Below are 25,924 nucleotides of genomic sequence, written 5' to 3'. Positions count from 1 at the left end.
GTGGGTCACGAAGGATCCCGAAAAACTGAAGATGGATATTGCACAGGCGGTTGTGCCTATATCACATAATAATATGTATAGGTCTGAGGTGCTCATTCTATTGAACGATGAGAGGCCGAGATTCTGGTGGTATGATGGGATGCCTAGGCATGGTCCAAAGCAAGCAGAATATTTTGCAGACACCACTGATGACATGTGGTCGGTTGAAGGGATTCTTTGGTTGAAAGAAGAGGACCAAGAAGGAAGTCCAAATGACAACATCATAGACGACCTGAAGATAGAGGTCGAGAGGAGAGGCTTGTGTCAAGCAGTATTAGCTGTTGCTCATCGTGAAGATGAGGAGGCACATAATCGGTTCGATTTCTTCTTGGAAACTGAAGAGGCAAAGACCTTGAATGGAACAATAGGAGACGATGAACTCTGTCGCTTTTATGATGAGTCAAGGCATAGCGAATATGCATGTCGAACAAGACAATTTCATCAACCCAATTTTTCTACTGCGATTACCCATCTTGTGACGACAGAAGTGACAAAACCGGCGGCAGAGACCAAATCGTATGGTGATAATGATCATGGAGATTGCTTTGAAAGGGACTATGGAGCTGAATGTAGGGTCCAGTATGGTAGTGTTTGCTATGCATCTGACCGATATGCACATGATAGATATGGTGTTGGGAAGGGTCATGTTAACACCGACCTGCATAAGTTTTATGTTTCGCAGAAGGAAGCTCTCCATGGAGGATTCATTGCGAATCAGTTTGTTAACGGTGGGAGAAGTGATAGTGATGAAGCAAGCGGCAACAGTGTGATGGAGCACACACCTTCAGTTAAATGGCAGGCAGGTTTGCAAGTGCAGGAGTCGACGGAGTAGTACGTAAAAGAGACCTGTGTTTATAGAAATGGGCATCATGATTACAATCACTATTCGGTGAAAGAAAATTATCATGACAACGAGCGCGGTGGGGGTCTGATCCCCAGGTTTGAGGATCACTTGTTAGAACGTGACGATCACAGACTTAAACATTGGGGGTCTGATCCCCGGGTTTGAGGATCACCTGTTAGAACGTGACGATTATAGTAGGTTTTGTGCTAATAATTAGATGGAGGCTCAAGACATCCTTGTTTGTGTAGAGGAAGTCAATTAGTTAGGCTGAAAGATTACAACTTGTGAGATAAATTCAAATATTTTTGTCCCATCTAAAAATAAAAGGTATCATTATTCTCCTTAAAAGATTGGCATTTTTTATGGAGCATAATTATCATCATTCTCAAAACATAATTCCATCCATTCTATTCATATTTCTACAGAATGAATTTTTTTTTGTTGTTGATATTTTCATGTGTCATTCAACATAGCCAAATAGAATAGAAAAAATGACACACTACTACTAAAGAGATAATTAATTTGACTAATTAAATAGCATTAAGGTCCCTATAGTGTTGGGTCTTAGAAATATGTAGTGGCTGACCAATTTATATGACTTTCTTATAAGGGGCCTATGTTGGAAAATATCAGGCTAGATAAAATTATAATCTAGATTGAATTCTTCTATAATAGTAAATGAATAGTTTATATATTTTATTAAATCTATTAAGATAATTTTTATGATCTAGTGTGATGGCTAAATCATTATGTTGCTATTGTAGCCATGAAGGTTCAAATTTTGATTGAACTATTATAATGATAGGCATTGTGCTCTCACTATTCAATTTTGAGCATGGATTTAAACTGTCAACTTGATGTTTTGATTAATAAAAGTAATATAGACCCGTACAGTTAAATATCTATAAGGTGACACGAAGAGTTCATTCACAACCAGCCAAAACAAAAGCCCTACTATAACACAACAAAAACCTAGCAGGGCAACCTGAAAGCGAGTAACAAAATTAGAAGACAAGCAAAAACTAAAAGAGATCAAACCCACAAAAATAAAAATAGCCACCCAATAAAGGCACAAATAAATGGCCAACTACATGGGGAAACTTTTTTCCTACCAATCCTCGCATAAACTTAAAACTTTATTAGAAGAAGTCACCTTTTTGCTTGAACTCATCCTAGAGCCAGAGGAGAACAATGCAGAGTCAGGGTGGCTTTAACCAGAGATGTCAGGGGGCATGAAGTTGTAGCCAGGGCCTCTGTACATTTACATTTATTTTCCCTTTTCCTGGCCGTCCTAGTCTGGATAGCCTGCAAGGAGGCATTGTGCAAATTGGCTACATTCCTAGAAGCAAAATTAACTTCCTCAATTTTCTTCTTGATAGCCTCATGAGATTTCTTTACCTCTTCTAACTCAATTTTGGTCCTTTCCATTTTGATATTGGCATCCAAATCTTCAATCTTCCTATGCACACTATCCCTCTACCCCATAAGGCCAACAAGGTCTATCTTCATCTAAATCATCCAACCAGGTGTTAGGCTTGGCTTCACCCTTAGTCACTACCTCAAAATGATAATTTTTCTGATAGCAACATTCATTTAACCAAATATTTAATTTAATAGTTCATCATGCCTTTGAACATCATTGTGTAGGTCCTTCACAATTTTAGTATTGACCAAAATAGAACTTGACAACTTGGTACTTACAAAGGGAGGATGGTTTGTGGGGGGAATGCTAGGGTTAGCATCAACATTAGCAGTACTAGGTAGGGACGAATCCAAACCCATGGTTTTTGAGGAGTCCTACTCATCCAAAGAAATAGAATCAAAACCAAATGCTCAACACATTCTTGTGTGTCTCAAGTTGGGTTTCGACATCTTGGTCTTTTTTAGTGGTGGAAATGGATTTAAATTTGGCTATACGTGCAAGGTTTTTTCTAGTGGGCATGATGTTGAAAACATTAATGCCAATGCATAAGAAGTCCAAACCCTGACTAGGTAGGTGTGTTGATGGGTGTTACACCCATAGTGCGCTACTAAGATCAAGCGCTTGAGCTCTTTTCATCAAACCCATATATTCATGTTGAGGATGAGGCCCCCCCAAAGTAGCCTCACCTAGGGTAGACCAATAAAAATTTCCTATGGTGCTAATCCAAAGTAGTTTCTAAAATAATAGATAGATTTTTAATTCTCAAATAAGATTATTTATATTCTACTTCTAATTGATTACCAATTTAAGAAAGATGTATTGCTAATCTAATAATATTTGTAACAGAAAGATAATAAGAAGTTTTGATTAGATAAAACTGGGAGAGGTCCAAACCATTACAAAACTACCATGCAGACACACAAAAGAGAGGAGATCACAAATAGTGAGACCACCAAGACCACAAAAAGTAAAAAAAAAGGACATAAGCCTTTTTGATATAAGAATTTTGATCAGAGAAAAAAGTCATGAGAACAAAAGTCCAAAACACACAAAATCACATAATTAAAATAAAGGGTTTTAGGAAGGAACCCCAAACCATATTCTTGAAAATCCCCCTTTCACTAGAGTTGATATAGTCAAGGGAACACACAACAACTACTCAATTGTGAAAGGCTTTTCACAACCTTTTACTATTAGAATCCACTTGAAACTCAGATAAAGAAGTAATCAGTACTATTTGAAGACATGCAAAAACCTTATGATAGAAGAAGCACCTATCCATTCTATAATATCATTAAACAAAGTAACCAATGGACAGACTAGCACAAAAAAATCATATGGTTTTGAAAGAAATCCCCAAACTTTTGACTAGTAGAAAAACTTACACACAACACATCATGGACTACCTCAGTAGGCTCGTTTTTAGTAGTATCATTAGGAACCAAATTCCTAGAAGGTAAGAGAACATAAGGAGAGTCCCCTTCCATTAACCCAGAGCCAAGAAGATCCTATCTCATGCTTTGAGCAAGATTCCTTGAGTGTATCATCCAAAATGGCACTCTAGATGACAAGGGGAGTAAGGGGAAAACACAAAGATGCACAAAAAAGATAGCATATTCGAATGTAAGAGAAATTCTACTATAGGAGTAGGCACAAAGGAACTAGAGCCATTTATAGTTAAATTATTATTGGGTAACTAGCTCTCAACACCTATCCAAATCTCTCCCACTATGGCCCATGAAAAACTACCTCCAAAAAGAACATTTCCATCCTTAGGAAAGAGCATATCCAAACCCCACAAATACACATCACCAATAGAAACCACCAAGAACAACACGCCTCCAAGACCCACCTCAATTAGGCCACCAATGATCACAAAGCAAAAAGCACTTTGAGAACCCATACCCTTGAGGATAATAAGATGTTAATTTTTATGAGAAAAAACATAAAAAATAATAATCAATGGTAAAACAAAAATTCTTAATTATAAAATATCTAAATATACCCTATATAATTATATTATAGTGAATACTATTAACATCATCATAAAAGTCACAAGTGTTAGACTCTAAGGAATTTTAGATGAATTATTTCAAGCTAAAACCATGAAACCACAACATTTGATGTACAAATCTTACACTTAACCCTAAAATATAGCATATTATAAATTAAATCAAGTTATTCAAGATTGTTTGATGATAGGCTTTGTCCACTCACTAATCAATTTTGATCATGAATTTAAACCTTCACACTAATTTTTATAGCATTCATGTTAATTAGTAAGCTGTCCAAACCCTTGTTAGGTAGGTGTGTTGACAAGATTTGCACGCTTAATTACTAATCTCAAGAGTTTGAATGATTTTAATTAAACCTATGTGTTCATGTTTTTTAGGATTAAGGTGCCTCAACCTTTTCAAATCCTAACATTGGCTTATGCATTTATTTATTAATTTATTATTTTATTTATTGCCTACAAATTTCTAGTCATCTAGTGGGATCCACGGGCTTGGTGGCAACCTACTTGGTGATGACTCTATGACACATATGTTGTGCATGTGGAGGTGGGAATCCCACATGAGGATCTTGACAGGTGACGACCTATGACAGATTCTATGGAAGAATGGACAAGTGGCAGGAGATACCTTTTGCATGGAGAGGGTTATGACGAGTTGTAAGAGAATAAGCTAAAATTAGTCATTTATGATAGAGTCTCTTTCAACTGTAAGTGTTGTAAGATGTGTAAGAGCATCTATTATACCTCAAAATAGTAAATTTTGAGTGCCCAACTTAGGAGGTTTGAATGGGGAGTCATTTGAAGATGTACATGTGTCATTTGCATGCTTTTTGGTGGTCGGAAAATACGACCAAATATTATGCACGACCCCATCTTGATGCTTCATCTAGAAGCTTCCTCTTGAGTTGTATTTATATATAAAAGGTAGCCTTGCTCGGAGTGTTATGTAGTATAATGTTTGTAGGTGAAGTGTTATGTTGTCAGAATTAATCCAGGTTGTGGGTTGTAGTTGTAGACTCCTGTTAAACAAACTAAGTCTTGGCATTGTATTGTAAGATTTTGATTACTGGAATATGAAGTATTGTTCTTTTCAAGTGTGGGGTTTTTTACCCAAAAGGGTTTTACCCACAATATATTTTGTACTTTTTGAGTTTATCTTTATGTATGTTTATTTGCTATGTATGAATGTGTTTCTATTTCTGTAATAGAAGATTTATAAAGAAAATTTGTAGAATATCCCCCACTAGATTAGTGTTAGGAAGTATTTTCTAGACCTTATCTTCCTTTCAGTTGCTATCAAAGCCTGGTTAGTTTTGGTTCCTTTGTTTGGTACCAGGGTTTCTGTACTGATCTTAGTTTGAGTGGGATCTTTTGTAGAGTTTTTTCAAAATCTTGTTGTAGGAAGAAGATGGCAAGCACATTCGCCAAAGTTGATATGGAAAAGTTTAATGGCAGTAACTTCAAACTACGGAAGTTGAAAATGGAGGATATGCTCGTGGATTGAGATGTATGGGTGAGAATATCTAGAACAAAAACTCATAATATAGCACAAGATGTTTGGGATACAATGGATCAAAAAGCTAAGGGCCTTATAAGGCTTAGTTTGGTAGAATCTATATTATTGATTGTCCATCAAGAAAAGACTGTGAAAGATCTTTGGAAGAAGCTTGGACATGTTTATCAAGCTAAATCCTTGGTAAACAATATTTTCTTGAGAAAGAAAATGTATTCTCTAAGGATGGAAGATGGAGGATCTATTGCTGATCATCTCAATACATTCAACATGATTGTTTCTCAATTAATTTCTATCGGTGACAAGATTGAGGAGGTGGATCATTGCATGCTTCTATTGTGTTCTTTTCTTGACTCATGGGACCACCTTGTTATGGCTATTGAGAGTACAACCACCAAGTTCAAGATGGATGCAGTGGTATCATCATTTCTTTCTAAAGAGATGCGAAGTAAGACTTTTGAGACACGTAAGGAGGCCCTTGCAGTTCGTGGTAGATCAAAAGAGAAAGTCAAGAAGAAGGACAAGAAAGATGAAAAAGGCTGATCCAAATCCCATGGGAGATCTAAGTCTCCTGTCAAGTCCAAGGAAAAGTGTTGGAACTGCAGGAAAACCGGTCATTTTCATAAAGAATGTAAGGAGGAGAAAAAGAATAAGAAGAGATCCTCCGATTCAGATTCATACAAACCCTCTCAAGATGATGGTGAATCATTTGTCGCATTGTTGGCAACACATGCATCAGAAGATGTGTTCTAATCGATTCAAGTTCCTTTTTTCACATGACCTTACATTGGGGTTGGTTTTCAAGTTATGAAGAATATGATGGTGGAAAGGTGTATCTCAGTGATGACTCTCATTTGAAGGTTGTTGGGTGTGGAAGAATCAATATTAGAATCCCTGATGGAAGAGTGAAGGGGATCGATGGTGTAATTGACATCTCGGGTTTGGAATAGAATCTACTCTTTGTAAGTAAGTTGAGTGATGTGGATGTGTAGATTGTTTTCTCGCAAGGTGGATGTAAGATGACTAGAGGTTCTACGGTGCTAGCTAAGGGTGTTCAGATAGGAACCTTGTATAAGCTGGATGCATGCACTGTATAGTGTAATAGTGCTTCTGCGGAGTCAAAGAAGAGGGATCTAGATTCTTCATCCTCACCGTCAGATTGAGCTGTGAAGAGGACTATTGCTTCTACATCTGATGTTTGTGCTTTATGGGTACCTAAGGGTGCCAATGCTATGGAGATGAAACTTCCAGCCTAGAAGACAATGTTATGGCACCAAAGACTTGGTCACATTGGTGAGAAGGATCTCAAAACCCTGAAAAGTAAATACCTCATAGAGGGGCTTGAAGATTATAATATTGATTTCAATTTCTATGAACACTGCATCTATGTTAAACAAAATCCTGTTCAGTTTTAATCTAGTTCTCACAAATCTTCTGGGTTGTTGGACTTGATACATTATGATGTTTTTGGTCTTGTTAATGTTCCTTCGATTTCAACATCTGTGTATTTCGTTTCATTCATTGATGACTATAGTAGAAGGAAATTTGTTTATTTTCTGCAAAGTAAATCTAAAGTCTTTAGTCGATTTAAGGAGTTTAAGGGTCTTGTTGAGAATCAGATTAGTAGAAATATTAAGTGTTTGAGGACTGACAATGGTGGTGTGTTTTTCTCAGTAGATTTCGATAGGTTCATTAAGGATCATGGGATTGAGAGGCATAAGATTACTCCATACACCCCTCAATAGAATGGAGTTGCAGAGAGGATGAAGAGGAAATTGATGGAGAGGGCTAGGAGTATGCTTCGTCATGCTGGCCTCGAACAAAAGTTTTGGGTTGAAGCAGTAGCCACTGCCTTCTATCTGGTAAATAGATCTCCTACATCTGCACTTGTTGATAAAACACCTATGGAGGTGTGGTCAGGAAAGAAGCCCTCAATGAGACATCTTAGAGTATTTGGTTGTGAAGCTTATGATCATGTTCTGAATGAAAAGAGATTTAAGTTGGAGAACAAGTCAATGAAGTGTATCTCTATTAGCTATGATGCTGGTGTAAAAGGGTACAAGCTTTGGGATCTAGTGTCAGAGAAGGTTATCTATAGAAGAAGTTTTATTTTTAGAAAGATGAAACCTTCCACTATTGAGCAAAAACCAGAGAAAGAAGAGAAATAGAGTAAGGTGGTAGTTCAGATTCCTTCTACCCTTGAGAAAGAAGAACTATGAGCTCATAGTGGACCTGATGATGAGGAGGATTCTAGTAGCTCTAAAAGTTCTAAAGAGATGAAGAACCTCAACCTCAACCTTTGAGTAGGTCTACTTGTGATAGGCGGCAACCTGATAGATATGGGTATTCACCAGATAGGTTTGAATATTCATTGTTAGATTCCAGTTATATTTATTATTTGATTGCTAACACTGATGAGCCTAGGACTGTTAGAGAGGCTATGGGTATGCATGATGCAGATTCTTGGATGGAAGCCATGAATGATGAGAAGGTATCTTTGAAGACGAACAATACTTGGCATTTGGTACCTTTGTCTGATGGACGTAAGCCCGTGGGATGCAAATGGGTGTTCAAGAAAAATTTGGGTCTTTATGGCAATGTTGAGAAGAATAAAGCATGGTTGGTCACCAAGGGGTATTCCCAGGTTAAGGGAATATATTATGGTGAAATTTTCTCTCATGTTGCAAAGATGACATCCATTTGATTTTTGTTATCACTTTCTACAGTTCATGATTGGGAAATTGACCAAATGGATGTGAAGACAAGATTCCTTCATGGTGATTTGGAGGAATAAATTTACATGTCACAGCTAGAGCATTCTGTGGTGAAAGGTAAACAAAATTTGGTTTGCAAGTTGTAAAAGTCTTTGTATGGTCTCAAACAGTATCCTAAGATGTGGTACCAAAAGATTAATACTTCTATGTTGAGTTTGGGATTTCAAAGGTCTAAATACAATCATTGTGTTTACTTTAAAACTAATAATGGTTGAATTCTCATTATTGCACTATATGTGGATGATATGTTATTATTTGGGAATGGACATTTGATTTTTAACTTGAAGTCTCAGTTGTTAGCATAGTTTGAGATGAAAGATTTAGGTGCGGCTATGTACATTTTGGGGATGAAAATCAGAAGAGATAGATCTAACAGAAAGGTTTGGTTAAGCCAGAGTAATTATGTGAATTCGATGTTGGAGAAATTCAGCATGACAGCTTGTAGATTCATGATAGTTCTTGTTGCTTTAGGAACGAAATTATCTGTGGAGGATTGTTGAAAATCTCCTTCTGAGGTGGAGGACATGGCCAGTGTATCATATGTGAGTGCAGTTGGTAGTCTCATGTATTCTATGGTTTGTACAAGACTAGACATTGCCCGAATAGTAGGAGGCTTGGGTTGATATATGACTTATCCTGGAGGGGTGCATTGGGATGCAATTAAGAGAGTGTTCAAATATTTGAGGGGTACTTTGGAGTATTCCTTGTGTTATCATAGTTATCTAACTGTACCTCAACATTCTGTAAGTATTCATGGATATGTGGATTCAAATTGGGCAGGTGACATTGATAGCAAAAGATCCACCAGTAGTTATGTTCTCACTATAAATGGTGGTGTTATTACTTGGATGAGTAAGTGACAAGCTATAGTTGCTTTGTCCATGATAGGAGTAGAGTATATGGAGCCTACTCATGCTTACAAAGAAGTCATTTAGCTTAGGTGGTTGTGTTCAAATATTGGGTTTGATGCGGGATTGATTACTATCTGTTGTGATAGTCAGAGTGCTATTTGCTTAGCAAAGAATCCAACTTTCCATGCTAGCACGAAGCACATTTATGATCAGTTTCATTTTGTTTGAGATGTGTTAGAGGATGGGAAAGTAAAATTGGAGAAGGTTGACACTTTGACGAATGTTGCAGATGCATTGATGAAACCAATGATCATTGAGAATTTTAGATGGTGTTCTAGCTCTATGGGCCTCTCGCCCCCCTGCACTTGATCTATGGGCTATTTGAAAGGTCTTCGACAAGTGGGAGAATGTTGGGATTAATATGTATCAATGTTTGCAAATCCTAACAATGGCTTATGGATTCATTTATTAATTATTTATTTTATTTATTGCCTACAAACGTCTAGTCATCTAGTGGGATCCACAGGCTTAGTGGCATCCTACTTGGCGATGACTGTATGACACATATGTTGCACATGTTGAGGTAGGAATTCCACGTGAGGATCTTGACAAGTGTCAGCCTATGACATATTCTATGACAAATTAGACAAGTGGCATAACTTACCTTTTGCATGGAGAGGGTTATGATGAGTTGTAAGAGAATAAGCTAAAACTAGTCATTTATGATAGATTCTCTTATAAGTGTCAGTGTTGTAAGATATGAAAGTTGTAAGATGCATAAGAGCATTTATCATACCTTAAAATAGTAAATTTTGAGTTCCCAACTTAGGAGGTTTGAATGAGGAATCATTTGGAGACGTACATGTGTCATTTGCATGGTTTTTGGTGGCCTGAAAATAGGGCCAAATGTTATGCACGACCCCATCTTGATACTTCATCTAGAAGCTTCCTCTTGAGTTTTATTTCTCTATAGAAGGTATTCTTGAGGAATGTTATGTATCTAACATTTCCAAGTGAAGTGTTATGCTGCTGAAATTAATCCAGGATGTGGGTTATAGTTGTACTCCTGTTGAAGAAGCTAAGTGCTAGCATTGTATTTTAAGATTTTGATTACTAGAATACAAAGTACCATTCTTTTAGAGTGGGGTTTTTTTTAACCTGAAAGGGTTTTCCCCATGACATATCTTGTGTTCTTTGAGTTTATCTTTATGTATGTTTTCCCCACGACATATCTTGTGTTCTTTGAGTTTATCTTTATGTATGTTTATTTGCTACATATGAATATGTTTCTGTTTCTATAATAGAAGATTTGTAAAGAAAATTTGTAGAATCTACCCCACTAGGTTAGTGTTAGGAAGCATTTTCCACACCTTAGCTTCCTTTCAATGTTGAGAATGAGGTCCCCAAAACTAGCTTCACCTTGTTAGAACAATAAAAAAAATACCTATGTTACTAATCCCATAAAATTTAATTAAAAAAAATGATTAAATTCTCAAATAAAATTATTTATATTTTACTTCTAATCTATTTCCTAAAAAATATTCTAATAAATAAAAAAGTAAGTTATTATTTCATAAAAAGTGGTAGTACGATTTCTTATTTGAGATTTTTCCTTACCATTCCTAACAAACCCTTTACAATGATAGAAGCTAGAAGAACCACACTAAGATTATTTTATAAAATTGCAAGAAAGGAACTTAGGAAATTTTTTAATTTCTACTATAGTTTCATTTGCAGTCAACCTTTATTTCGTAAAGTTGCCTTTACAAGAATTTATCGTCTTCATTTTGCAACCTACATAAACTCATTATAAATTTTATTGTCTAGTGTGATGGCTAAATTTATGTGTTATTGTGGCCATGAAGGTTCAAACCACTATTGCATTTTTGTGATGATAGGCACTGTGTCCTCACTAATCAATTTTGATCATTAATTTGCACTTGGACATTGATGTTGATAGGATTCATACCAATGACTGAGCAAAGATGTTTTCCTCACTAATTAATTTTGATCATGGATTTACACCTTCACATTTATGTTGATAGGATTCATGCCAATGACTTAGAACTCCAAACCCTTATTGGGTAGGTGTGTTGATGGACTTTACTCCCCTGCAGCACTACCAAGCTCAATACTTTGAACTATTTTAATTTAATGTATGTGTTCATGTTGAGGATGAGGTCCCCTAAAAGTAGCCTCACTTGGGTCAAACTAATAAAAATATGCATATGTTACTAATCTACAGTATTTCTAAAATAATATATAGATTCTATATTCTCAAATAAATATTTCTATTCTAATTATAGTCTATTTCTAGTTTAACCTAGATGTATTTGTAATCTAATCAAATTTGGAAGAGAAAGATAATAATTTGTTAAGTTTTCTTAAATAAAACATAAAAAATTAATAGTCAATTATTAACCTTAATTTTAAAATGTCTAATTAAATCCTTTAAAATTATATGATAGTGAATACTATCGACATCATCATAAAAATGGAAAGTGTGAGACTATGATGAATTTTAGGTGAAATCTTTCAAGCTAAAACCATGAAACCACAATAATTGATATACTAATCTTATAGTCAACCTTAAAATAAAACACATTATAAATCTAATCAAGTTCAACTTAAGAAGAATAAAAGTAAAAATACATCACCACAAAGTTTAAGAGAAAACAAAAGTAGATAAGATCATTATTTTGTTTAAGAAGAATAAAAGTAAAAATACATAACCATGAAGTTTAAGAGAAAACAAAAGTAAATAAGATCATTATTTTGATTTCAAAATTTAAAAAATATCTTATTTATTGAGATTCTCCACATTAAAAATTTATACCTTTTAAATATATTTAACATTATTCAAATGAAAGTATTTGAAATTCATATAAATACTTTAGTTAGACACCTAGCACTAATTCCAAAATGACAAGTTTATCTCTGAATTTAAATTGATTATTAGACTTGAAATCAATAAACTATAATTTCAAAATATGATATCAAAATTAAAATTACACTTTTATTTGATTGGGCATAAAAGAATAAGATGGACCATATGAAGGTGGTAAATCATGATATCAAAACATAAAAAATGAAAAAGGCACATTCTTCTTGACCTACCATGCCACTTTTTTCTCTAGAAAATTCTAAGATTTACTTTTATTCTCATTAAGTTAATATGATTTCATATGTGACCCTTTTCCTTACCATTCCTACAAACTCTTGATGATGATAGAAGCTAGACGAACCATACTAGGATTTTCTATAAAATTTCAAGAAAAGAAGTCAAGCATTTCTTTAATTTCAATAATAGTTGACTTAGTGGTTAACTTTGATTGCATTAACTTACCTTTGCAAGCATTCATTGTGTTTATTTTACAAACTACAACTACTCATTATAAATTTTTGGTTGTCATCTGAAATCATTTCAATGCTATTAAGATCTTTGGATAGAACCATGGTCAATTTTGTATAATTAATATTGCTTTTTTTCAAATATACAAAATTTATCCCCAAAAAATATTTTAACATGATACTTTAAGCTAACTTCCATGATGACCTTATGGTAGCACAAGATGGCCTTGTAGATTGATTTCGAATCCTATGATATAAAAGTCATAAGATAATTAATGTATACTATTACTTTAGAAATTAGACCTCTTTTTTTTTCACTTCTATTTTTCATTGTTGTCTATTCTACCTATAATAATATACATAAATACTCAAAGAAAATATTATCTGAAAAGTTACAATGTGTGCAATCCTCACCCCATGAGCGTCCACACAAAACACACCAACCATGTTTGTCAAATTCTGGCTACCCAGATATAATAATTTTGTTATACATTATTCTAGTACAACTAGAACTCCACTATACCAACCAGGAAGCATTGAGAGCCTTTTTAGTTCTTTAACGACATAGCCATGCATGCTAAATAAAATGCCGAGTAGAGATGCAATGTGCATTTTTTAATACGAAGTTTACAACAATAATGCAATTGCTCGGCATTCGTTAACAAATGTGAAAGTGAATATTTTTCAAATGAATAGAAAACTCAAGTTTGGATTTTTGTGATATAAAATCTCGAAAACAACAATCTTACATTTCAAAAGTAGCAACTTGTGATAGCAGGCCGGTAGTTCCAACATTCAATGGATTATATAAAATGCGAGTGATATCTTTCACAAGTTAGTTTGGGATCCATGTGTTGTCGGCATTATATAAAATGTAGAGAATATCATACTATTTGCAGTTGCAGCATTCTTTAAGTTTGTCAGGCCCTTATTCATTTTATGGCTGTCATGATATGTAAATTACATTATGACAAGTAAAGACTTGGTGTATAGTGAATCTAGGGATTCCAGCTATGGAATTTGACACTGCTCAGACTTAGTATATATTCTATGAATCTAAGGATTCCAGCTATGGAATTTGACACTGCTCAGACTTAGTGTATATTCTATGAATCTAAGGATTCCAGCTATGGAATTTGAGACTGGTCATAATCATCGAATAGATATAATCATTACAAACAACTTTAATAGAAAAACAGCACCAATAGGATTCTTCTCTTTTCTCGAGGAACTGTGCAATATATAATACATTAAATATGGAAAATAGAATCTCAACTCGAATTTCCAAGTGGGCGGCTATTTGTAATATTCAAAATTTTCAAGATGGGTGCTGGCTTTCAAGTTCCAAGACTGTATAATAGAATCATAAAGAAATGTTATATAAAATTTCTTGGAAGGAATACTGCAAAAATATGGTCATACTCCCTGGAAAGAAGGAATTGTTAGGATTTCCTCAGACAAAGAGTACCTAGTTGCTGTATTGAGATTTATATATCATTTTTGAATCACAACTTTTTATGCGGTATGGAGAATTAATACAACTCTTTTGAATATTCATTTTCACGACGGAAACCAGTTCAGAGATATTTGTCCTTTTCCACTGTTCAAGTGAATTATTAAACGAAAATATGAGGACAAAAACCAGTTCAGAGATAACTGCGAGGGCATAACCTCAAGTTTGTTGAGGACAAAAATATGAAAAGATGACATAACCGCTTTTAAATATCATATTAGAATTACAAAAGATGACAATTCAGGTGTTTCCGAGAACACAAATTGAAAAGATACTGTGATGTTGCAGAACCACTTTGAGCCGCTCATTCATTTCAAAAATGGCGATACGGAGAATATATATTTGACAATTCATAATTTCATGACCGAAACATTAGAAGTTTAGAATTCTGCTGATATGTGCTATTAAGGGTTGGAGGAATATAAGATTATATGATACCTTCAAAAGAGCCTTAATTATTTAGGAAGCTAGAAGCACATTCTAGTGGATCTCAGTAGCGTTCATCAAAGAGAATGAACTTTTATATGGAAAATGTATCTATTTTTCATTCTTTGATACCTGTCTACTGTTAATCCGTATGATTGAGAAACAAAGTAACAAAGTTTCTAAGAAAAAAAACGCCTAATACCTGAATGGACACTGCACTAAACGTTTACATTTGCTAAAGAAATGTACGATGGAACGACCTGAGAGTTTAATTAAGAAACCAATTTAATTTACTATAAAATTGCTTTCTTAATAATGCGAAACAGGAATACACAATTTATTTGGCGAAGGGATTAAGGAGAAAGATATTTAATATTTATTTAAATTCTGGATTATTTTTTTTTAATCAAAAGCTTTGAGTAGTTGTTTTTTTTTTTGGTTTTAAATTTAATGGAACTTGTAATACATAGAGTGATGGCTCTACTACAAAACAATTTATTGTCAAAATTAATTATGAAAAGCATATTTTAATTTACACTTAGATGGTTAACCTTTCAATTGGTTTATGCTATTAGATATTGAATTTTTTTTAGATAAATAGATTTTCTTTGGGATAAATGGTCAACAAAACAAATAACATTTGACAAAGATGACAAAGAAACTATTAAGAACCAATGGGAAGGAAAGAAGAAGAAGAAAATGAAGAAAAAGTTGAATAGCAATGAGATGAAGAGAAACCAAGTGTACAAGTACATGCACTTTACCTTTAAGAAAAATAATATTGATCAATTCTAATGGTTATCTACAATTGATTAGTAGGTGTGAGTAGTTTACATCAAAGAATCTTGTCCACCTATTTGCATGTGAATTCTTTCAAATAATAGTCCATGGTACTATAGTATCTTGTATGGCTTAAAAGCATACCTATGTTATATAATTTTGAATTTGTAGTGAAGAAAAATGAGTATTCATTGTGGTGGTAGCTCAATGCTAGAAGGTGGCATACAATTGGAACTAAAGTAAGGATGTGGTTGAAGGATCCATAACCAAAAAATTAACATGAAACCTCGCATATTATTACTTCTCTCATTTTTTTTGTTTGTAAAATTGTTTTATCTTTCCATTCATTTATAGAGATATGGTGCAGGAGCACTTGATGGACTTTATGCCTTCGTGAGGCCATCTTCTAAAATATTTGTTTTAATTTGGGTTTGGGTCATTTCATAAGGTCATTTAGACCATATTGTATATGTTTGAGTCATTCAATAGGTCATTAGGTTGGTTTGAGTTCATTTTGTAAAAAATTGCAAATTCTTGCAGAAGTTGTCATGTTGTCAAAGTGAAAAAATACAAGAGTGGAAGTTCAAGAGTCAAGGGGTATTAGAAGTTGGTTGGCGGTTTGTAACTGATCAAAAAGAAGATTTAAAAGGTTTAAAAGGATTTTTATGGTCGATCAAAACGTGGGTGGCCATTTGGATTCAAATTGGAATCAATAAACTCATGTTTTCTTGAAAAATATGACTATAATTTGTGTTGTATGGCCATATATGGAACAGTAAGGACCTTCAACTCACATGGTTGGAAAGATAATTTAATTTTAGACATTTTTTGCTCTTACCAGTCCAAAAGATAAGTTCATTTGATGTGTCTATCAAGGTAACATTTCCAGCAGCCTTGTTCAGAAATTAAGGTTCCAGCTTTGAAGAAAAACTCATATCTTTAGTTTCCAACGTTAAAAACCCTTCAAAATTTATGAGAAAGTATTTTTTTATGTTATTTTATGGTTTCCCAAGGTTTCAAGAATTATGAAGAAGGTTTTCTATGCTTATCTTGATGCCCTAGTTGATTTTTGTTCATGTTTTAATTAAAGAATGATGCATAGATGGTGGGTTTTGATAGAATATAATTGGTGAATGATTTGTGAGAGTTGGAGTAGTATATGGAGACCCTATGTGGTGTGTTTAAACTTTTGGAATAGGTTTTTATGGCCAAGAGAGCGTGGAACTAGCAAATTCTCATTTTATGCAAGCCTAGATAGGCCAAAAGGTAAGATTTTGGAGTTAAGTGAAATTGTGAGTATTTCCATTAATCAAAATTATTTATTTGGTCCTTTTTGAGACTTGTGGAGACTTATTAAATTGGTTTTTGTGTTTGGGTAAAAGGATTTCACAGGGTTGCTTTGTAAAAGTGACCTAATTAGTCTTAGGAAATAGAGGACAACAAATTTTTGAGACTTGTGTTTCAAAAACAAGCCTACCTAAAGTTTTTATATGTTTTAAAGAAGCCAAATGGGTACTCAAATATGTTTTTATAGTCAGAATATTAGGTATTATTCAAAAGTTGTTAAGGATAGTTCCTATTTGGAGGGCTACTAGAGTCTAGGCCTAATGGTGTGGCTAGCATATAAGTTGGAATAATCAGTGGTTTGGAGGGTTGCCAAGGGTGTGTAGATGTTGTATTTAATTGTAATAATGTGTTCCCAAAGTATGTTTCATCTTGTGAGACATTAAGTCCTTAATTAATGTTTGTAACCTATGAGGCATAGTGACTTTAGGAAGGGAAATTTAGAGTTTGTAAAGAGTTATGGTGAAGGGTTTCTTGGAAACAATCCTAAGAAGGATCATTATCCATTGTGAAGCCTTTAAGTGACAAGGATCTTTCCTTGAGAGAGAAGTGTTCTACATGGTTGCTTGATTGAATCATGAGCCCATTGTTGTGAAATATGCCTATATGTTGTTGATTAGAACCCTGCCTTTGCATCAAATTGGTATCAGAGCTTAGAAGGTTTGTGTGTTTGTGTTTATGCAAGTTGAAGAGAGAATCTGGTTGCCAAAAGATTAGATAGAGGAAAAGAGAAGAGACCTAAGTGAGGCAAAGACAAGATGAAGCAAGGTTAAAGGGTCTTGCTTGAAGAGAAGATGTATTTGTTTAGAAGGTACTTGTAGGCTGAGGGTTCACATAAGAAGAAATAAGAAGGAAAATATCAGGCAAATAGAGGTTGATAAAGAGATAAGAGAGATAAGGCAAGGAATGGAAGAGATAAGAAGAAGGATAGAAGATGAGATGGAGCAAATACTCAAAAGAGCACTTAGTTGGCACTTGACAATGAAGAAGAAGGTTGTATGGCCAATTCAAAGGATGATGCAAAATATAAGAAAAATGAAAGCTTTAGACCTAGATGTAAAGACAAGGAACCTTTGATGGAAAAAGGTAATGAACAACCAAAGGAAGATAGAGAACGAAATATGGACATTATAGCCATTCCTAAACAAGATGATGCTATGACAGTGGAGTGGAAGGATGAATTCCTTATGAAGTCTCAAGATAAGTTGAAGATGTTATTGGCATTTGGCATAACTGATACAAACGAGGTGATGATTGCATCGGTAAAGGATAGAAGTCTATTTGTGATGAAGAGATTGAGATTTTGTGATTAGATGACTTGATCAGTTATTTGTGTTGTCATTGATGGCAACTGATGTCAAATGATGATTGTTAATCTTCCTAATGCTTTGTTTTGTCATCTGAGTGATTTGGTTTACTAGAAGATAGGTTTTACCAAGAGGGAATTGAAGTTTGTGAAATACGACTTTAACCGATAGAGAAGAGATGTTTTGATTGAATTGGGCGATCGGTGATGATTCATGATTTGCGGTTTGGATTGTGAACCTATATCATGGAAAGGAGTATCTAACCGGAACCAAAACTTGTGATGATTACTGGAAGGCATGTTTCAAATTTCTGATGAAGTTTTTCTAAGGTTTTAGTAGGGTTTAAGACTAGTGAATAAATCGTCAAACTGGTAATGATTTTTATTATGACGGTGATTGACGATGATTCTTCATGAAGTTGGTAGCATGGCACAACCCACATGAAAAGATTTGATTGATGTTTTGGCACGATTCAAAGAAAAATTTCTTGGGAAATAGTGAAGTGCTTAGTAGTGTGTTTTGAGGATTTTACTTTGGTACAGATGGGATTTTTGTGATGGGTTACGATCAACCAATGGTTGATATTGAATTATAATTTGATGTAATGATCTATATATCGATCTGAGATGATCTCTTATGAAATGTATTATAATTTCAAGATGTAATTAGTGTTTAGTGGCCGACGTAGTTGAGATGGCTATTTAGGATGATAGAGTTGATTTTTTTTGTATCGGTGGTCTTATAGAATGTGTTGAGCCATCCACGAGAAGCGTGAGATCTATTTGAGAGTTGTAGAGTGTTGAGCATAACTAGATTTGATCAAGCAAGTTGAGAAGTGCAAGTAATAGATCACTTATTCACTGTTGCTCCCTAACAGTTGTAGTAGGTTAAATCCTTGATTGGTTAGGTCCTAACAGGCCTTAAACATTTAATTCCCCTAAAAGGGTAGCTCTCAAAATAGTGTTAAATCCTCTCACGAGGTTGATCCTAACATATCATCAAGCTCCTAATCAGGCTGCTAGGCAAATCTCTTAACTGGGTGACTCCTAATAGGGTCTGCTCCTAACAAGATGCATTGTAAGATCCTAACAGGACATACTTCAAAAGAGTACAAATATTTGTGTGTGCCAACTCCCACTGTGGTTTTTCCCTATTTGGGTTTCCACATAAAAAAATTTTGGTGTTCATATGTGGAATGTTTTTCATGTAATGTTCTTGTTTATATTACATTTCATGCACTATTTCTGAGTACATCAGTTATGATGTTTTATCAGAGGCTTATCAAAGGTTGCCAGTAGTGATAAGAGTTGTTAGAGAAAGTTTTTGATCTGATAGATGAGGATAATAAGTTGGCATATGATCATATCTAAATGATTGCTTAAGTGGTGAAAGAATTGATAGATGTGGTAAATAAGTTGATTAATGTGTTAAGCAAATCTGATAAAGAGGTTGTTAGATCTGATAGAAGAAGTTGAGATATTGTTAGATCTGATATAAGTTTGTTTTTGGTTTAAAGTTTTAATTGGTATAATTACATATTCAACCCCCCTCTTAGTATTAACTGGATCATCATAGGATTAACAATTGGTATCAGAACTTTGGTTCTTTGTGTGAAGAAACGCTAACCACTTGAGGGAAAGATTCTGAGGAAGTCAAGATGATGAAGAAAAAGGGTCCTTAGTTCAACAAGGATAACTACAATATTTGGAAAGACAAAATGAAGATCTACATCAAAGGTCTTGGTGTACAATATAGGAAGCAAGTTGAAACAACATATGTTGCTCCTACTACTACTCCCTTGACACCAGATGAACTCAGAGAGTAGCAAGATAACATGCAAGCCCTAGAAGCTATTGTAAGTAGTTTATCTGATTCATAATATATTAATGTTCCAGGATTGGAAACTGCAGGTGAGGTTGGGGAAAAGTTAGATACAATCTATGGAGGAGATGAGCATGTTCAAAGAGGAAAAGAGGAAAGCTTGAGAGGAAAGTTCGATGACTTGAGAATGCTTGAAGGAGAAAATATTGTACAGTATGGTTAGAGAATCAAAGAAGTTGTTGGTGGCATAAAGAGTACTGGAGGTAAAATGGAAGATGATGCAATAGTAAGTAAAATGCTTAGAACTCTTCAACTTGAGTATGCTATAATAGAATCTGCAATCCAAGAACTTAGATATATTTCAAAGGATAAGGTAACTATTGATTCATTGATTGGTAAGCTTACAATTTTTGAGTTAAATAGTTTTGACAATAGTGTGACAAAATCTACTGAATCTGCCTTTAAAGATTTTGTTACCAGTTCATCTGCTAGAAAAGGAAAAGATATATGTCAAAATCATGAGTGCAGGTCAAGTCATGGAAGTAACCGGGGAAATGAAGACAATGAAGATCAAGTGATGGAACTTGAGGCACTATTAACAAAGAGATTTCCAAGAGGCACCGGTAAGTATAAAGGAAAGCTACCTTTGAAGTGTTTCTCTTGTAGTAAAATTTGTCATATTTCTACTAACTACCCTAACATTGATAAGAAAGAGAATTTTAGAAGATTCAAAGGAAAAGGGCAAGAAACATTGCTATGTTGCAGTAGATGAAGGTGTGACCGATGAAGAGTCTGAAGATGAAGATGACAATGAGGAAATTGTGATTTTAGCCGTGAAGGAGGAAATGGAAAATGAAAAGGTTCTAGTATCTCATATGGAGAATAGTGATGAATGGATTATAGATAGTGGTTGCTCACACCACATGACCGGAGACAAAAGTAAGTTCATAACCCTTGATGAATTTAATGGAGGTGTTGTTAGATTTGGAAATAACTCTCCCTGAATGGTGAAAGTTAAAGGTTCAATTTCTTTAAATGGGAAGAGTAATACTGATGATATGTTTTGGGTTGATGGTCTAAAGCATAATCTTTTAAGTGTTGGTCAGCTCAATGATAAAAGTTATTTGCTTGAATTTAAAAGCGTAGTCTGCAGAATTCTTGGAGGTAATGGTGAACTGATTTCTACCGAGAAGCAAACTAGAGGTAACTTATTCCATTTGAATAGTAATATTAATAATTGTCTGGTTGCAAGAATGGAAGACAATTGGTTATGGCATAAAAGATGTTGTCATATTAATTTTGATAATTTGGTTAAGATAAGTAAGTCAAGTGTTGTAAGAGGATTACCCCAACTTGTCAAACCGGATAATGTGATATGCAAAGATTTTCAAATAGATAAGATGACCTCTATTTGTTTGAAGAGAAAGAATTGTATTTCTGAGAATATTTTAGATTTGCCACATACTGACTCTGTGACCCTATGAGAACAAAGAGTTATTACGGTGATGGGTATTTCATGATTTTCACCGATGACTATTCTAAAATGATGTGGGTGAAATTTTTGAAGGAGAAATCCAAAGCATTTAGTAAATTTAAATCATTTAAAGCTTTGGTTGAGAATGGAATTGGTAAGAACTTGAAGTGTTTTAGATTAGACCGAGGAGGTGAATTCACATCTGATGAATTTGTAAAGTATTGTGATGAACAGGGTATCAAGAGACAGATGTCTGCTCCAGGACACCACAAAAGAGTGGCATAGTATAAAGGATGAATAGAACAATAGTTGAAGCCACAAGAACCATGTTATTATAGGGTGATGTATCCAAAATGTTTTGGAGAGAAGCAGTGAGTACTGTTGTATACACTTTAAACCAAGTACTAGTGAAAAGCGGTAACAATAAGACATCCTATGAGCTATGGTATGGAAAAACACCTTCTATAAGTTATTTTAAAATTTTGAGAAGTCAATGTTTTATTAAGAGAGATAACTACATTGAGAAATTTGATGCAAAATCCGATGAGGGAATTTTTCTTGGTTCCTCTTGAAAGAGTAAGGCATATAAATGTTACAATAAGAAAACTAAGAAAATTGTTGAAAGTGCTAATATAAAAGTTGGTAATATATTTAATAAATCTGAAGGTACAAGCAGATTTGAACCTAAAAAGGATGACAATAAAGAAAAACTTGTGAAAATTAAATTGAAGACAAAGAATAATGAAGAATCAGCAAATGTGGAATAAGATGCTCAACCGGTAAGCGATGACAGTGAAGAAGAAAATGAAGGAAAATGATGTAGAAGATGCAGAACCGACACAGGAAATACCTACATATGTCAAATTGAACCATTCACAAGAGCAGATAATTGGTGATAAGAGTGCAGGTGTGCAAACTAGGAGAAAGATTGGAGAGAACTCGTGTTTGATTTCTATAATATAACCCAAGACAATTAAGGAAGCACTAAAGGATGATGATTCGATGAATGTAATAAATGAAAAATTAGATCAAATTGAGAAGAATTAGACATTGCCACTTGTTCCTAGACTGGAGGATAAGAATGTAATTGGAATAAAATGGGTCTTTAGGAATAAATTGGATGAAGAAGGAAAAATTGTAAGAAACAAGGCAAGGTTAGTCTGCAAAGGGTATGCTCAAGAAGAAGGTGAGGATTATGGTGAAACATTTGCACTTGTTGCTAGATTAGAAGGAGTAAGGATGTTGTTAGCATTTGCTGCATATAAGGGATTCAAAGTTTACCAAATAGATGTGAAATCATCATTTCTAAATGGAATAATAGAAGAATAAGTATACATTAACCAATCGGATGGATTTTCCTTGACTGATGATAAGGACATGATGTGTAAATTTCACAAAGAACGAAATGGTCTAAAGCAGGCACAAAGAGAATGCTATGAAAGATTACATGCATATTTGATCAAAATTGGATTCCAACGTACTAGTGAGGACAACAACATTTATTTGAAGACTGATAGAGACAAGATTCTAATAGTAGAAGTATTTGTAGATGACATAATTTTTGGTGGAAATGATGATATGTGTATGGATTTTGTTGATATAATGAAAAAGGAATTTGAAATGTCTCTAATCGGTGAAATAAAGTTCTTTATTGGCTTATAGGTCCAACAAATGGATAGTGGTATTTATATTTGTCAGACCAAGTATATCAAAGAGGCGTTGAAGACATTTAGCATGGAAGATTGCAAACCGGTAGGAACATTGATGGTGACAGGCTGCATGTTGTCCAAGAAAGATGATTCCCCCATTGTTAGTGAAAAAGAGTACAAATCTATGATTGGAAAGCTACACTATGTTGTTCATAGCAGACCAGACATTGTTCATGTTGTTGGATTAGTGGATAGATTTCAAAAAGAGCCTAAGGAGAGTCACATGGTGGCTGTGAAGAGAATTTTTTGGTATCTCAAAGGCACAATAGACTGTGGTTTATGGTATCCCTATAAAGGAGATTTTACTTTGGATGTCTTTACTGATGTTGATTGGGCAGGTAATGTGGATGATCGGAAAAGAACAACCGGTGGAGCTTTTCTACTTGGTGGAAAATTAGTGGCATAGACGAGAAGGAAATAAATCTGTGTTACTCAATCTATAGCTAAAGTTGAGTATGTGGTTGCATCCATGAATTGCATGCAGGCAATATGGTTGACACATGTGCTAGAAAGATTCAAGATAGATATGTCTGAACTGGTGAATATCTGTTGTGATAATACAAGTGCAATAAATATTTTTAAGAATCCTGTACTTCACTCTAGAACCAAGCACATTGAATAGGAGTATCATTTCCTAAGGGAAAGAGTTTAATAAAAATAGGTGAAGATGGAATAGGTGAAGAGCAAAGATCAGTTAGCTAATATCTTTACTAAGCCCTTACTGAAGGCTACCTTTGAGTTTCTTAGAGGTAAACTAGGGGCTAGACCCCTATACTGGAAGAAATAGAATGTTGGAGATGCATCAATCTTATGAATTTCATATTTATCTTTCACTAAGGATTGATGAAGGTGCAAGCTACTCGTTTGGGGGAGCAAGTCTGATGTAAAATTCTGATTTAATGCTCTGATATAATTTTTTGAAATGATGGAATAGGCAGTAGTAGAATTGAAGACAAGTGATGCATTTATACCTTTGGCATTGTTGTCAAAGGGGGAGAAGAAAATAAATCAGATATGGAAGAAGATATGGGAGAATTTTAAGATCAGAAGATTAGATTGAGAGAAGCATTGGTTAACTGGGAGAAGTCAAATGGAGGAGAACCGATGGATGATGTGATACCCGCAAGCAACTTGCAGATGATGATGTTAATCTGATTGTATATCTGATTGGTGTTGCCATCAATGCCAAAGGGGAGAATTTTGGCATTTGGTATAACTGATATAGATGAGGTCATGACTGTACCGGTAAAGGATAGAAGCCTATTTTTGATGAGGTGATTGACATTTTGTGATTAGATGACTTGATCAGTTATTTGTGTTGTCATTGATGGAAACTGATGTCAAATGGTGATTGTTGATGTTCTTGATGTTTTATTTTGTCATCTAAGTGATTTGGTTTACCGGAAGATAGGGTTTACTAACAAAGAACTGAAGTCTATGATATAGGACATTAACCGGTTAAGTAGTTTAGAATGTGAGATTGTATCATGGAAAAGAGTATGTATCCAGAACTGAAACTTGTGATGATTACCAAAAGGCATGTTTCAAATTTTTGATGAAATTTTGCTAAGGTTTTAGTAGGATTTAAGACCGGTGAAGAAATCATCAAACTGGTAATTATTTTTGTTATAACGGTGATCGACAATGAGTCTACATGAAGCTAGTAACACGATGCAACCCGTATGAAATGATTTGATTGTTGTTTTGGTGAGATTCAAGGAAGAATTTATTGGGAAATAACAAAATGCTTAGTAGAGTGTTTTGAGGTTTTGACTTTAGTACAGATAAGATTTTTGTGATGGGTTATGATCAACCAATAGTTCATATTGCATTGTAATTGATGTAATGATCTGTATATCGATCTGAGATGATCTTTTATGATTTGTATTGTAATTTCAAAATGTAATTAGGGTTTAGTGGCCGACCTAGTTGAGATGGATAGTTAGGATGACACACTTGATGTTTTTGGTGTCAATGGTATTAGAGAATGTGTTGAGGCATCTAAGAGAAGTGTGATATCGGCCTAATATTTGTTGAGTGTTGAACATAAATGGATCTGATCAAGCAAACTAAGAAGTGCAAGTAACAGATGACATTCACTATTATTCCCTAACAATTGGAGCAGGTTAAATCCCCTAACTGGGTAGGTCCTAATAGGCCTTAAACATTTAAGTCCCCTTATAGGGAAGCTCTCAAAAGAGTGTTAAATCCTCTCACGAGATTGAGCCTAACAGATCATCGAGCTCCTAACTAGGCTGCTAGGGAAATCCCTTGACTGGGTGACTCCTAGTAGGATATGCTCCTAATAGGGCGTATTGTAAGATCCTAACAGGGCATACTTCAAAAGAGTACAAATATTTGTGGGTTTCAACTCCCATCATGGTTTTTCCCTGTTTGGGTTTCCACATCAAAAATTTATGGTGTTCATGTGTGGAATGTTTTTTATGTGATTTTATTGTTTATATTAGATTTCATGCACTATTTTTTAGTACACCGGTTATGATGTTTTATCAGAGGTTTATCAAAGGTTTTCAGTATTGATAAGAGTTGTTAGAGAAAGTGTTTGATTTGATACATGAGAATAATAAGTTGGTATATAATTATATCTATATGATTGCTTAAGTGTTGAAAGAATTGATATATGTTGTAAATGATCTGATTAATTGATGCGGAGCATCATGAAAAACCCTTCAAGAACCCCAAATCAACATGGAGTTCCAATCTCAACACAACATCTTCAC

The sequence above is a fragment of the Cryptomeria japonica genome, chromosome 7, assembly GCF_030272615.1.
Source record: "Cryptomeria japonica chromosome 7, Sugi_1.0, whole genome shotgun sequence".
Classification (NCBI taxonomy): domain Eukaryota; kingdom Viridiplantae; phylum Streptophyta; class Pinopsida; order Cupressales; family Cupressaceae; genus Cryptomeria; species Cryptomeria japonica.
Note: the sequence above shows the minus strand (reverse complement) of the source record.